This window comes from Martes martes (genome assembly GCF_963455335.1).
Source record: "Martes martes genome assembly, chromosome: 12".
In the NCBI taxonomy this organism is placed as follows: domain Eukaryota; kingdom Metazoa; phylum Chordata; class Mammalia; order Carnivora; family Mustelidae; genus Martes; species Martes martes.
Genome location: NC_137900.1, coordinates 86,128,871 through 86,145,432, shown reverse-complemented (window position 1 = coordinate 86,145,432; position 16,562 = coordinate 86,128,871). Strand labels below are relative to the sequence as shown.

General features: G+C 40.9%; 1 protein-coding gene across 1 annotated transcript in view; it reads left to right on the top strand.

Annotated features, from left to right (window-relative positions):
• NR6A1 (nuclear receptor subfamily 6 group A member 1) overlaps positions 1 to 16,562 on the top strand; it is a 221,230-nt gene that overhangs the window by 20,851 nt on the left and 183,817 nt on the right. The window lies entirely within an intron of this gene.

Genomic DNA, 16,562 nt, shown 5'->3' with positions numbered 1-16,562 from the left:
CATGGGTTAAGGCCTCTGCCTTCGGCTCAGGTCGTGATCCTGGGGTCGTGGGATCGAACCCTGCATCGGGCTCTCTGCTCAGCGGGGAGCCTGCTTCCCCCTCTCTCTCTGCCTGCCTCTCTGCCCACTTGTGATCTCTGTCAAATAAATAAATAAATAATTTAAAAAAAAAAGTTATGAAAATAATAACGGTGTTAAATTCTACCTAAGATTTTTTTCTGCCCAGGTCTCTCTGATCAAGCCTTTCTATCTTGCAAGCATTAGAGAGACAATGAACAAACAAGTTTAGTAAAACTGAGGTTTTTCTTCTGATGTAATTAGAAGAATTGAAAAAATTGAAAAGGCAACATACAACTTTAGAATGTTTTCTTTATCTTTTTCTTTTTTTTTAAAGATTTTATTTATTTATTTGACAGAGAGAGAGAGATCACAAGTAGGCAGAGAAGCAGGCAGGGAGAGAGGGGGAAGCAGGCTCCCCGCTGAGCAGAGAGCCTGATGCGGTGCTCGATCAGGACCTTCAGATCATGACCTGAGCTGAAGGCAGAGGCTTAACCCACTAAGACACCCAGGTGCCCCTGGAATGTTTTCTGTTTGTACCACTTAAAATCTTCTAGTGATCTCCTCACTTTTGGAAACACTGACTAGGTGATGGTGTGCTCATTTTCCACATGAGTAAACTGGGGAGGAAATTTATTCAAAGTTGAACCTGTAGTCCCACAGACCTTGTCTAGGCACCCATCCTCGCCTTACCTTGCCTTCTCCTTCCTCCCTTCTCAGTCTTCCTCTTTTCTTCTCCATCCTCTAGGAGATATCAGAAGATTTTAGATGGATTTTTCTGGTTTTTTGTTTGTTTAGCTGGTGTGAGACATGATTTCATCCTAAGGAACTCAGGTCTTTCTCCAAACATTGCATTTCTTGTGCTTACTGGATTGTATACAATATTTTGTAGATATTTGTACTCCTATGTAAAGTATTTGTAGAAATAAATCTTAAGACATCATAAACCTTCCTTTGACTACTAGATAATGTTAGAAAGGTAAGTTTGAAAAAAGATACTGCCAACAGTTTTGAAACTGATATCTCAAGTGCAATAAAAGACCGTTTCTTTGATCTTTGTCTTTTAAAGTTTTGTAATTTACATTTACAATAATTATGAATTTAACATTTTACCACATTATGTTTCAATGGAGACCGTAGATACTTGATATAACTGTCATAACTGGAGTCTGTGGTTTAGATTTTTAAAGTCCATTTTAAAAAGATTGTTTACATTTTAATTTGATTTTTATTTATCTCTACAACTCTTTGAATAAGAAAAACTTTTTTTTTTTTTAAAGATTTTATTTATTTATTTGTCAGAGAGAGAGAGAGTGAGCACAGGCAGACAGAGAGACAGAGGGAGAAGCAGGCTCCCTGCCGAGCAAGGAGCCCGATGTGGAACTTGATCCCAGGACGCTGGGATCATGACCTGAGCCGAAGGCAGCAGCTTAACCAACTGAGCCACCCAGGCGTCCCAAGAAAAACTTTTTTTTTTAAACGATTTTATTTATTTGAGAGAAAGAGTGAGCAAGAGAGAAAGACCATGCACCAGTGGGGATTGGGGCAGAGAGAAGAGGAGAAGCAGACTCTTCTACTGAGCAAGGAGCCCAATGTGGGGCTCCATCCCAGGACCCTGGGATCATGACCTGAACTGAAGTCAGACACTTAACTGACTGAGCCACCCAGACACCCCAAGAAAAACTTTTTTTTTTTTTTTTTAAGATTTTATCCATTTATTTGACAGAGACACAGCGAGAGAGGGAACACAAGCAAGGGGAGTGGAAGAGGAAGAAGCAGGCTTCCCACTGAATGGGGAGCCTGATGCAGGCTGATCCCAGGATCCTGGAATCATGACCTGAGCTGAAGGCAGATGCTTAACGACTGAGTCACTCAGGTGCCCCCAAGAAAAACTTTCTAATATCACTTTTTTCTTATTTAATTTTGTATTGTACCAGTTGCTACAAAAGGAATTTTGTAATCCTATCGTTGAGAGTTTGTTTCACTAGTTATTATACAAGAAAAATATTTAGTTCTGAATTATTTTATTTTGTTATTTTTTTTGTTTTATTTTTAAGTAATCTCTGCACTCAGTGTGGGACTTAAACCTACAACACTCTCTCGGGGTCCTTGGGTGACTCAGTCAGTTAAGTGTCCAACTCTTGATTTTGGCTCAGGTCATGATCCCAGGGTCATGGGATCTAGCCCCTTGTTGGGCTCCAGGCTCAGTGTGGGGTCTGCTTGAGACTCTCTCTCCCTCTGCCCCTCTGGTGCTCCCTTCCTCTCTGTCTCTCTCTCAAATAAATCTTTAAAAAAAAAAAAAAAAAAGGACACCTGTGTGGCTCAGTCGGTTAAGTGTCTTCTTTCAGCTTGGGTTTTGGTCCTGGGACTTTTGGTCCTGGGATCAAGTCCCGTGTTGGGCTCCTTGCTCAGCGGGAAGCCTGCTTCTCCCTCTGCCTGCAGCTCCCCCTGCTTGTGCTCCCTCTTTCCCTCTGACAAATAAATAGATAAAATCTTTAAAAAAAAAAAAAAAAGGTTGCATGCTCTCGCAACTGAGCCAACCAGGCGTCCCCTGAATTATTTTAAATAGCATCTTTAAAATTCTTTATGGAAACATTTTGTAGTTGGAAAGAAATTGAGGTATTTTCTTAGAAATCACAGTTATGAGGGGCTCCTGGGTGGCACAGTCAATTGAACATCTGACTCTTGGTTTGGGCTTAGGTCATGATCTCAGGGTTGTAAGAGTGAGCCTTGCCTGGGGCTCTGGACTCAGCGAGGAGTCTGCTCAAGTTTCTTTCTCCCTGTCTCTGCCCCTTCCTGTGCTCTCCCTCGCTCTTTCTCTCAAATAAATAAATCTTAAAAAAAAAATTACAGTTATAATATGCAGATCTAAAGATAATAGGCAGAGTTTACTTGGTGACATAATTTTCCTCTTTTATTATACTTTGTTATGTAATGTCTTAGAATATTTACTTTGGATTCTTGATAAATTGTCATGTGAAACCTATTCCTAATAGGTGTCTAATCCTAGGGACCAGGCTGGTGTAGTGTATGGCAGGCCAAACTTGGTTCAATGGATATCTTAATGAAATTTTTCTAATACTTGGCATAAACCAGAATATATGATTCACTGCTCTATGACATTTTGAATCTAGGGTTTTAACCCAGAGCTTAGCCCAGGGTAGGATATGTTGTTGTGCTTGGGTATATGAAGTAATGGAAACTTCATATCAAAGAGATTGAAATTTTATTATTAAGCTCAACTGTGCTCTCATTTAGAATTTTACCACTTAAATTTTAAATAACAAAAACTTGATTTCTCTTTTGTCTAAGAGTATACATTGAAATATTTGTGTTCTCCCTGTTAAAAAGAAAACTTTTTGTCTCAATCTGATTTCTTTGCTGAATTGTGTATTCATGTGTAAAATTGGTCAAATTAGTACTTAGTTTGTGACCATTGTCTTTCTCTGAAAATTTTGTAGTTAAGAGTTTTATTTTTTCTTAATCTGAAGTACATTGTGTGCTCTCTTGGTGCTCATTATATGTAGCAGTCTTACAAGGGAAGTAACATTGTCATTTTGCAGATTAGAGATGGTTTATAAGGTTCCTTCTAGTTTAAAATAAAATCCAAGAATCTTGGCAACCTCTCAAGTGTTAACATACAATTTATGTGCCCTAGAACGTAGAACTGCCAACTTTTTTTTTTTAATTTAAGATTTTATCCATTTATTTGATAGAGGGAGACACAGCAAGAGAGGGAACACAAGCAGGGGGAGTGGGAGAATCAGGCTTCCCGCCAAGCAGGGAGCCCGATGCGGGGCCTATCCCAGGAGCCTGGGATCGTGACCTGAGCCAAAGGCAGCCGCTTAATGACTGAGCCACCCAGGCGCCCCAACAACTGCCAACTTTTGTAAACCCAGACTTGAAAGCTGATAGGAATATTAAGAAGATTGGCCCGACCTCTCCTTTTACTGAAGAGAAAATTGAGTACAGAGGGAGTAATACCAGAGAAGGGTTGATGTTAGGTGTCTTGCCTTCCTTGTGCCTCACTTTATTACTGTCTAAATATTAAGAAATTACTTTAACATCAGAGTTGGTACAGACATTTTTTAAATCTTTGTATAAAGAGTTAGAGTTTGGAAATAGGAATGTATGTATTACCCTTTTCAAGATTCAGGATGTGTCAGGGAAATAAAGGTAGCAAAAAGTAGCTTTCCAGGGACGCCTGGGTGGCTCAGTTGGTTGGGCGGCTGCCTTCGGCTCGGGTCATGATCCCAGCGTCCTGGGATCGAGTCCCACATCGGGCTCCTTGCTCCGCGGGGAGCCTGCTTCTCCCTCTCCCTCTGCCTCTGCCTCTGCCTACCACTCTGTCTGCCTGTGCTCGCTCGCTCTCTCTCTCTAACAAATAAATAAATTTAAAAAAAAAAAAAAAGTAGCTTTCCAGATTTTGGATTTATTCCTGTAACTTAAGGCTGTGAATGTCATGCTAAAGAGTTGAAAATGGGGAGCTAAAAGATGAATTTTAAGTGGATTAGAAAATCTAAGTTCTAGCAAGTGAGAAAAGAAAAGTAGTGGAAAGAACAGTTACAATAGTCTTAAGATTCTAGTGTGGTGAAAAGGTCTGAACTAGGTCTGTAGAGATTTGAGAGAGAATGAAAATGCTTTGGTCATTTATTAGCTTAATTGGGATGGGGACATAGGGAAAGAGGATGGTAAAGTGGCAGGGTAGGAGGAGTCCTTAGGGATTTTTGGCCTAGGGAATGAGAGCTGGTGTTATCTGGAACTTGGTACAAGAGTGGAAACAGAGAAAAAGCAGGTTTCAAAGAGAAAATAATAGGTTCAATTCAACATATTGAATTTGATGGAGCTTATGGGGTATCCTGGTAGATATTGACAGTAGGCATTTGGATAGGTGGATTTGTGTTTTAGGAGAATAGTCTCATCTGAAATCGAAAGTTTGGGTGTCATCAGTTGGGAAGTACAGGTGAGAATGTGTGTGGATGAGACCATCCAGCCCAGGATGAAAGGTTAATGTGTGTGTTGAGATAGGCCTTTCTTGCCCTCTTGACTTCATTCAGGGAAGGACATGTCTCAGACAGGACCTTTATGATTTTCATCTGTTAGGATATGACTACCTCTGGGGGAAGTATTTGCCAGCAGAGTGAGTAAGGACATCTAAAAGATAGACATGGCTTACTGAATAGTTTTGACAGTCTGTCTGTTTACATTCTCCCTATCCTTCCTGACTAGCCTGATTCAAAGTACCACTTGCCATCAAAGTCTTTTCCAGTTTCCCCTAGGAAGAGATAAGTACTGTTTGGCCACTGGTGCTAGTTTCTCCATCAAGACATTTCTTCGTAATTCCCTGTATCCAGACAGTTATCTATTTTTCTTTTTAAAATTGTAAGAATCTAGGGATAGCCAGCTTCATTTGTTTTTATATCCCTTGTGTAATCTAGCACAGTGCCCTATACATTGAAATTGCTGAGTATTTGTTGAATTTAATTTTAGGATGTAGGAAAGTTTAGATCTAAGAAGCAGCAGGAGTTTTCCACCTACTATCCTATTTGTGAAGCAGCCTTTGTATTTATGTAGTGCTATAAACATACGTTGGTTGTTGCTCTTTTATCTTGACTTCAAGTTTGAATGGATTTTAAATTTCTTTTGGGCTTATTTCATCCATATGATTAACTAGATTTGCTTCAGGTTTGAAAGATACTGGGGTGAAAGGTTAAAGATGTTTTATCTCTTTGCTGTTACACAATGGATTTTTGAAGCTGGGCAAAGAGAGATGGTACTGAGCTTTAGACATTAATGACTAACTAGTATGTCAGAAAGATTAGTGCCCAGAATTGTGTTTTTAATAAAAAGTAATTTAGAAGTCATTTAGAGAGGGGCGCCTGGGTTTCCCATTGGGTTAAGCATCTGCCTTTGGCTCAGGTCATGATCTGGGGATCCTGGGGGGGTCCTGGGATTGAGTCTTGCATCATAGGGCTCCCTGCTCAGTGGGGAGTCTGCTTCCCCCTCTCCTTCTGCTCCTGCTCTGTCTCTGTCCCATGCACTGTCTCTTGAATAATTAAAATCTCAAAAAATAAAAGTCACTTAGAGAATGTCTGGTAGATTTTTTCCTTTTATTCGTCAATTTTAGAGAATTAAGCCAAATTATTTTGTTTTCAGGATTTCTTTAAATGTACATTTTTCTGTTTATAAAAACAACTTCTTTTTTTTAAGATTTTGTTTATTTATTTGACAGAGAGAGAGATCACAAGTAGGCAGAGGCAGGCAGAGAGAGAGAGAGGGGGAAGCGGGGCTCGATCCCAGGACCCTGAGATCATGACCTGGGCCAAAGGCAGACGCTTAACCCACTGAGCCACCCAGGCACCCAAAACAACTTATTTTCAAACAGAAAAGTAGAATGGAGGGGAAAAAAGGCAGCCATAATTCCCACACTTACAGATAATCACTGGGATAAAATAGACTAAAATGTGCTTTTACATCTATGTATGTGTCAGAATAGCTGAGCTCATTCTGAGAGTACAGTTTTACATCTTTTTTAATCCTTTAATTAATTAATTATTAAAAGGATTTTTATTATTTATTTGACAGCTCAAAGTAGGAAGAGAGGAAGAAGTTGGCTCCCTACTGAGCCCTTCGGGGCTTGATCCCAGGACCCTGAGATCCTGACCTGAGCGGAAGGCAGAGGCTTAACCCACTGAGCCACCCAGGCACCCCTACATCTTTTTTTATTTTTTTATTTTATTTTTAAAAAGATTTTATTTATTTATTTGACAGACGGAGATCACAGAGAAGCAGGCAGAGAGAGAGGAGGAAGCAGGCTCCCCGCCAAGCAGAGAGCCTGATGTGGGGCTCGACCCCAGGACTCTGGGATCATGACCTGAGCTGAAGGCAGAGCCTTTAACCCACTGACCCACCCAGGCGCCTCCCTACATCTTTTTTTAAAGACATTTGCCCATTATAAAATCTTGATAAACATTTATTTATTTATTTTTAAGGTTTTATTTATTTATTTGTCAGAGAGAGAGAAAGAGCAGCAGGCAGAGGGAGAAGTACACTCCCCACTGAGCAAGGAGTCCGATGCAGGACCCCAGGACCCTGGGATCATGACCTGAGTCAAAGGCAGACGCTTCCCTGGCTGAGCCACCCAGGTATCCCTTGATAAACATTTAAAATGCTCACAAAATACCCTCATTGTATAGGTATACCATAATTTAGTTATTCTCCTGTGGTTGTATTTTTTTTTTCAAGATTTATTTGTCAGAGAGGGCTCGCACGCAAGCAGGCAGGATAGGGCAGAGAGAGAGGGAGAAGCAGATTCCCCGCTGAAGAGGGAGCCCAACATGGGACTTGATCCCAGAACCCTGAGATCATGACCTGAGCCCAAGGCAGATGCTTAACCGACTGAGCCACCCAGGTGTCCTGTGTGGTTCGATTTTTAAGTGACTTTCTATTTTGTACTGTTTATTTCTGGCCCTTTTCTTAGGATATATTTCTACAATTAATCCAGAGCAACAAATGTCTTCAAGGCCCTTCATGCATCCATTTTGTTCTGTTTTTATGTGGGGGTTTTCAAAGAGGATAAGGAACAAGTACATTCTGCTGCTGGTGGGGCACATCTTGGTTGCATCTGCTTCTTACTAATGGATTTCCTGAACAGAGCTGACTTCTGTTCCATCAAACCATCTGTTGGGGATGGTATGGGGCACTTTCTAAGATGACCTCAGATGTTTTCTGACCACATTCAAACGAACTCATTGGTCTATAAGACTCTTTTTCAGTTAGTCTTTAAAATGAACGAACAAAAGAATCTATGTTACTCTCCATACTCTTGCTGGGAGCAACTTAAAATTTTTCGAAAGAAGTTCTTTCCTAATTATTTTATTTATTCATTCATTTAAAGTTTTATACTTTGGGTTGCAGCTGGTTGGTAAAGTTACTCTAGCTACTTTTGACATGGACATCTTGGATTATTCAAGAGGAAGTTTCTAAGTGGATCCATCTGAGGTATGGATTTCTTCTTGGACTCTAAGGCCCTGCTTGTTGGGGCTTGTTCTTTTTTTTTTTTTTTTTTTTTTAAAGATTTTATTTATTTGACAGAGAAATAGAACAAAGAATAGAAATAGAAACAAAGAAATAGAAACAAAGCTGCAGAGAGAGGGGAGAAGCAGGCTCTCTGCTGTGCAGGGAGCCTGACGCTGGGCTTGATCCCAGGACCCCGGGATCATGACCTGAGTGGAAGGCAAATGCTTAACCCAACTGAACCACCCAGGCGTCCCTGTCAGGGTTTATTCTTTGAAATAGTGTCCGATTCCCATCTATTTGGCTGTTGCAAAGCACATAAGTGCAAAGGTAGGGCTTTTGTTAGAGATAACTGCTCTAAATATAAGTTCTTTTGTTTTGACTTTTGTCGCTCTTCCCATAAAGAGTATGATAATCTCTTTAAATCTATAAGATGGAGATAATACTAGCTACTTTCAGTAAGAATTTATATAAAGCACCAAGCCATTGCCTGGCATATAATAAAGATTCAATAAATGGCAACTGACAGATTATTTTACAGATTTTCTTATATGTAAGCATTATGAAATTTCTTTAACTTCTAGGTGGAATGAAGAGTTATCAGTAATCCTTTCTGTTACTTTAGAGCACCAGCAATTGTAAAAGAAAAATGTCAGAGGTGCATCAGTACATGCAGTTTTCTGAGAAATGCCTCTACTGTATTTCCATAGAAACACTGGTGACCTCTGACTTCTCAAATCAAAATGCCTTCCTAAACTACTCACCTTCTGATTCTGTGGCCACAACCTTGAAGCTGTGTGTACTGTTATTTTTTTAGAATGCCATAAAATTGAAATGTCATAATCTTGGCCTAGATTTTCTGCCTTTGATCTGATTTCAAGGCTGTAATTAAAAAGCTAGAAGCCTGAAAAACTGCATGAAAGGTGATGCAGGTTGATTAGATGGAGTTACTAATGTTTCCATAGAAATGTAGACACTACTTGTGACATTTAAGCTGAGTGAATATGTGGATACAACAGATTAATATAATCCTGGAATCCTTGGCTTCCCTTCCCCCTACTCTTTTTTGTCCCTAAGATTTCACATTAAAATGACATTGGGAAAAGGGCATTGTTTTTGATGTGGTTTTTAAAATGTGACCTTGATATTTGTAGGTGGAGAAAAGGATGACTTGAAGGTCTGCCAGCCAGCTAGCTTCTGCTATGTGGACTTGTGGTGCTATGTCCCTGCATTCAAAAGCATTTTCTGTTATTTCTGAAGTATGGTTTGTCAGGTTGCCTATGAGAAACAAAAGCTAATGGCCCAAGTGGCACTCCTCTCACTGGGTAGAAAGGAAAGAGGCAGATGTGAATTTAGGCTCAGCCAATTCAAAAAAAAGTGTTTTAGGTCTGGGATAGCTTACAGGCTGCAAATCTGGTTGTAGGGTGGGCCATCGTCTGACTAGCTTATGTTTGTTTATCTCTGTCCCCCCGCCCTCTGTACCAAGCACACACATTTCTTCTTAGCCTCTATCCAAGCCATTCATTGTACCAAAAGGAGCTTAGAAGAAGTTGGGCAAGAGCCTTGAAAAAAATGGGAAGAGTTCCTAGAATTTAAGCAGCTGAGGGTGGTTTAACATGTTTATGTTGGCTACCTCCACAGAGCTCTTTTTTTTTTTTTTAAAGATTTTATTTGACAGACAGAGATCACAAGTAGGCAGAGAGGCAGGCAGAGAGAGAGAGGAGGAAGCAAGCTCCCTGCCAAGCAGAGAGCCCGATGCGGGACTCAATCCCAGGCTGTGGGATCATGACCCAAGCCGAAGGCAGAGGTTTTAACCCACTGAGCCACTCAGGCGCCCCACACAGAGCTCTTTTTAAAATATTTTTAAATTTTTTAAAAAGATTTTTATTTATTTATTTGACAGAGATCACAAGTAGGCAGAGAGGCAGGCAGAGAGAGAGAGAGAGGAGGAAGCAGGCTCCCTGCCGAGCAGAGAGCCCGATGTGAGGCTTGATCCCAGGACCCTGAGATCATGACCTGAGCAGAAGGCAGAGGCTTAACCCACTGAGCCACCCAGGCGCCCCTAAAATATTTTTAATTTTAAAAAATTCTTTGTGCTTTTAGTTTCCTTGTTGACATTTTATTTTTTTGTTGAAATTTTAGAGCCATTGTATTGAAGTAGTCAGAGTTGGGCTGGCATCGACAAACTTCCTAGTATATACATAGATTTTCTTTCCTCAGTGACTCTATTGCCTGTAAAATGAAAACTAAAAACTCATGTATGGCAGTTAAAATCCTTTGTGATATGGTCCTGGCTGGGGCATCATTTAGATCAGATTACCAGGTAACATTCTGTTTCTGCTCTCTGTTCATGCCGTGTACCTCAGCTTCCTTTGCATATGTTTCTCAAATAGCCCCGTTTGGTGAATGCTTATTCCTTCCACATGCCTCTAGCCCCATGGTTGCTGTTTCTGCTCTCTCACTAATACTGATCACAGCTACTAAGCACTTTCCACTGACCTATGTGTGTTATCTCATTGAATCCTTACAACAATCTGTAGATGAGGAAATTGACTCAGAGAGGTGAGGCCACTTCCTGAGCTAACATAATTAGGAAGTTATGGTACAGAACTCAAATCTATTCTGATACAAAAATTCTCTGTACTACTTCCTAGTTCCATCTTGTCCATCTCTCCCCATTTGTCAGCTACAGTGTGGGCATATACTTAATGACATTTGAAGAAGTAAGTGTATTTGCAGGCTGATGGAATTATTTTTTGGATAATATATATATTTATAAATTGGGTGGTAAGTAACACTAGCCTAAGCATTTCTGTATTTGGGTTTCTTTAAAGCTGTAACAGAATCCAAAAGGTGGCATAACAAGTTTAAAAGGAGGGATGCTATCTTTTTAGTCGTTGTTCATTGTTCATCTTAATAGGGACTGGCCTTAAGTAACTACTTTAATCAATTAAAATGAAAAAAAGTTTAAAAATCGGTTCCTCAGTCATGCTTGTCCCTTTTCAAGTGCTTAGTCACGTGTAGCTAGTGGCTGCTGCATTTGAAAATAAAGGTAGAGAACATTTTCTTTTTCTTTTTTTTTTTTTTTAATTTTATTTGCTTGTCAGAGAGAGAGTGAGAGCACAAGCAGGGGAGTGGTAGGCATTGGGAGAAGCAGGCTTCCCGCTGAGCAAGGAGCCCAATTCGGAACTCAATCCCAGGACCCTAGGATCAGGACCTGAGCCGAAGGCAGATGCTTAACCAACTAAGTCACCCAGGCATCCCGAACATTCTCATTATTGTAGCAACTTCTATTGGATGTTCCTATTCTAGACATTAAAGTCAGAGAATAGTGAAACTGTTGTGTTCTCTCAGAATTTGATATTATGGCAAGAAATTAATTGTTGTGGCATTGTATTTTATTACTATTGATTTTTGGAGAAAGAAGCAGTTCCTCAGTATTTACTGAGTAGCCTTTCTTGGGATCCGGGACATGTCTCAACTTTGGGGCTAGAATATAACTAGGGCTGAGACCAGATCTGACTGAAAGAAGGACAAAAGTTTCATTGAGGACCTAATCATGATCAGAAGGAGACAAGGCAGGTGGGAAATGGATACAAATGACCAGAGCTGGTTAGTTCAGAAAGGACCAGTGAATGACTGTTACATATCAGTACAAATCCTGGGTAAAAATTGTTGCTTTTTGGTGGGGAGTGTGGAGAACAGTTTCTCTAGAAGCTGAATTCATGGTCAGTGGCCCTATCATGATGTGGTGTTGGAAGCACAGGAATCTGGAAGCACAGAGGGGGGACACTAACCAGAACAATATCAGAACCCTTTAGACCCCTGACTTCCTTCTGGAAGTCCTGTTTCACTTCATATCTTATATTAAAATTTTTATTTATTTATTAGAGAGAGAGAGGGAACAAGCAAGCATGAGCTGGGGGTGGGCAGAGGGAGAAGTAGGCTTCCCACAGAACAGGGAGCCCAGGCGCAATCCCAGGACTCAGATCGTCACCTGAGCTAAAGGCAGATGCTTAACTTACTGAGCCCCCCAGATGCTCCCATATCTCACATTTTAAACAATGTGTAGAAGTTGAGTTACAGTTGACTGAATGAAAAAAATATCAGATCTCTCTTTTTTTTTAAAGATTTTATTTATTTATTTGACAGAGATCACAAGTAGGCAGAGCAACAGGCAGAGAGAGAGAGAGAGGGAGAAGCAGACTCCCTGCTGAGCAGAGAGCCAGATGCGGGGCTCGATCCCAGGACCCTGGGATTATGACCTGAGCCGAAGGCAGAGGCTTTAACCCACTGAGCCACCCAGGCGCCCCCAGATCTCTTAATTAAAACATTTAATGTAATATTTGCAGGTTTGGTTTGTTTGTTTCTTAGATTTTGAAGCCAGTTTTCCTCCCCTTGTCTTCAGAGGTCCCTGAAAAGCTCATAGATTCAGTCATTGTGTCTCTAGTGCCTAACTTGGGCTTGAGTGGGTATAGGGAGAAGGAGGGGAAAGGATTAGAGACCTAACCCGAGCCCTGACATCAGAATGGTAAGAGAAGGCTCAGGGGGAGAAAACTGTGTGCAAAGGAATGGAGACTAAAGGTAAAGAGAATGTTGAATTTAGGGAGCTACAGTGTAGTACCGTGTGGATGGAATGTACACAGTTGGATGGAATGAGAAGCAAGAGATAAAAGTTGAAGTTGTAGACAGATCATGAAGGATATACATGTTTTCTGTTTTGGGGGAAAGGTGTAATGTTTGAGTAGAATTGTAGAATTTTGCCTTTTAAGAGCCTCCCCTTAATTTTGCTGATGTGCTGTGGAGGCTTCAGGATTGAGTGATTGGCATACAGTCATACTAAATCAAAACATTCCTAGAGTAATATTTAACTTGATTTTGTAAAAGACACATAGAGTAAAATTGACTACTATTTCACGCTTAAATTTATTTACTGGCATTACTCATAGCTTTTATTTGTTCACATTTGGATAAAAATGGATGCTCATAGTTTATTTAGGATCCTATTGTGGTGAATACAAGATATTGTCCTCAAAATGGTAACTGAAGAAAAAAATCAGGGATGCCTGGGTGTCTCAGTGGGTTAAGCCTCTGCCTTAGGCTCAGGTCGTGATCTCAGGGTCTTGGGAAAAAGCCTCCCATCAGGCTCTCTGCTCAGCAGGGAGCCTGCTTCTCCCATCCCCTCTGCCTGCCTCTCTGCCTACTTGTGATCTCTCTTTCTCTCTCTGTCAAATAAATAAATAAAATCTTAAAAAGAAAAAAAAAAAAAGATCAGGGGCGCCTGGGTTGCTCAGTCATTAAGTGTCTGCCTTCAGCTAAGGTTATGATCCCAGGATGGGATTGAGCCCCACAGCGGGTTCCCTCTCAGTGGGAAGCCTGCTTCTTTCTCTCCCACTCCCCCTACTTGTGTTCCTGCTCTCACTGTCTCTCTCTCTCTCTGTCAAATAAATAAATAAAGTCTTAAAAAAAAATTCAGTAACTTTTTGTCTTTGTAGCCAGTCAGATTGAGGAGTCAGTGATGTTTTTCTTTTCACCAAATGCCTGTTGGAGAAAAGCTTGCAACTGTATACCTTTGTATTAAAGACAATTCCTACATTTAGACCCATTTATTTATTTATTTTTAAAGATTATTTATTTATTTATTTGACAGACAGAGATCACAAGTAGGCAGAGAGACAGAGAGGAGGCTCAGACAGAGGGAGCCTCAGCAGGCTCCCCGCTGAGCCGAGAACCTGATGTAGGGCTCGATCCCAGCACCCTGGGATCACGACCTGAGCCGAAGGCAGAGGCTTTAACTCACTGAGCCACCCAGGTGCCCCAGACCCATTTATTGAGGATTACTTGCCACAAAGTGGGTAATTTATGTATATTCACCAAATCTCATGATCGTTGAACAGGAGGATCACTTTTATTCCCGTTTCAGGAAATAGCCCTAGGGGTAGTAAATTAAAAATAGCGGCAAATCCAGGATTTGAATCCAACTCTAACTCAGACCTGTGGTAAGTCAGTATAAGCTTTGTGCTAAATTTTAGATTGGTGTGAGCACACTGATTTGGTGATACATATCATCTTAGGAACGGATCTGTGTTTCTTGTCCATTTTTAAAACAATTTAAGTCAGTAGCGAAAAGCCGTTGATTTCTCAGAACATTTCCTAATTTGTTTAATTTGTTATATTTTGTGAGGCAGATGGTTTTGGGGATATGTTCATGTATTTATGTGACTTAGGAGAGTCTCTTTTTTATTGAAAACTCTGATATTTTTTGCTGTTGTGTTGAATGCATTGAACATATATTTGGGGTTACTTTCAGCAGTGATTTGAATTCTTCTAGCTAAGAATCATTTTGCCAGCTAGATCTGGTTATTGAGGATCTAGGCAAGACTGAGAATGGTATAGCCAGATCCAGCCATTCATTCCATTGACTTGCTGTCAGGAGGTAGGATTAACATTGTTATACGTATCTTCTCAGGCCTCCTGCACTAGTGACTATCTGTAAAACCAGAGACAGCATTATTAGCTGATGGTCTCAGGGCTGGGTGGAGGGAATGTAGATACAGTTGCTGACATCCATAATCCTTGCACCCATTGGAGGAATTTGTTTTAGGACAAATACAAAGATTCCTCCTTTCCTCAGGGGGTAGCATGTATCTGGAATTGCTGCATCAGGCTTTGAATTTGCAAGCTCAAAATATTAAAAAGGTTCAAGATCACAGCAAGTAACTAAAGTGACATTAGGGTTCCATCCCAAGGCTTTGGGGTTGAAGTCATGAATGGGTCAGTAGTTCTGCTATAAACTGCTCTTTGCTACCACAGCCACAGCCATGGATTGGATGGACCCTGGGGATTGCTTAGTAGTAGCTGACATATGTTGAGCTCTGACTTTGTCAAGTAATGTGAAAAGCCTTTATTTATTTATTTTTGTTTGTTTTATCGTTTATTTATTTATTTATTTATTTAACAGACAGAGATCACAAGGAGGCAGAGAGGCAGGCAGAGAGATGGAGGGGAAGCAGTCTCCCTGCCAAGCAGAGTGCCCGATGCAGGGCTTGATCCCAGGACCCTGGGATCATGACCTGAGCCGAAGGCAGAGGCTTAACCCACTGAGCCACCTAGGCGCCCCTGTTTGTTTTATTTTTAAAAGATGTTGTTGATTCATTGTGGGGGGAGGGGCAAAGAAAGAGTGTGCCCTTATGTGCGTATGCACAAGCAGGGGTAGGGGTAGGAGAGGGGGAGAGAATCCTCAAGCAGACTCCCCACCAGTGCAGAACCCAATGTGGGGCTCCATCCCAGGATCCTAGGATCATGACTTAAGCCAGAGGCACATGCCCAACTGACTGAGCTACCCAGGTGCTCCTATACAAACTTATACATGAACTATCTCATTTATTTCTTTTTTTTTTTTTTTTTTTTTTTTTTTAAAGATTTTATTTATTTACTTGACAGAGAGAGAGATCTGTAGTAGGCAGAGAGAGAGGGGGGAAGCAGGCTCTCTGCTCAGCAGGGATGCTGAGGCAGATGCGGGGCTCGATCCCAGGACCCTGAGATCATGACCTGAGCCGAAGGCAGCGGCTTAATCCACTGAGCCACCCAGATGCCCCTCTCATTTATTTCTTTTAACAGACCTGTAAAGTAGATCGTGTTGTTAATCCCAATTTATAGCAGGGTTAGGGTTAGAGGAGGAGGAGGAGGAAGCACAGGTAGGCAAGAAGAGATGTGGCCTGTTTAGTGAATCCAAACAGTCAAGACTACAGAAGACTTTAAAAGTTGTGGTGCTTAAATAGTGTCCCTACTGTTTGAATACCTCTTTTCCACATGACTCCCAGTGGCTGGTCTGGCTTATGATGGCCTAGATATGATGACAGAAAATGCTTTCATAGGGGATAGGAAAAGGAAAAAAAAAGAAGAAGAAGAAAAAAGGAAAATGCTCTCATATTCCTCTAGTCCTAGTTTTGCTCCTTTTGTTTTTTTAAAAGTAGGCTCCATGCTCAGTGTGGAGCCCAATGAGGGGCTTATCATAACTCTGAGATCAAGAGCTGAGCTGAGATCAAGAGTTGGACACTTGGTGGACAGCCAAGTGGGACAGCCACCCAGGCGCCCCTGCGCAGTTATTCTTGAATTGACCGTGGAGATATTATGAACAGCTTTATGCTAGGCTTGTGCGGTGATTTGGATATAGTTGTGAACAAGACAGGCCAGGTCCCTTCTTCTGTAGAATAGTCTCTTAGTGGAGTTAGACATTGAACAAGTAATTTCTTGTTGATGAGTACAGACGGTGGTAGGTAATTTTAGGGTGCTTTGACCTTGTGTATAGACAAGAGTACAAGGGCAAAAGAAGCTTTTCTGAAGAAATATTTAAGCTAAGGATGAGTAGAAAGCAAACTGGAGAAAGTTGCATCAGCTACATGTAGACCTACAGTATATTTGCTCTTCATTATGCTTGATTTTTCTCCGCAGTGAGATAGCTACACACAAGTCAGATGTAGCTCAGA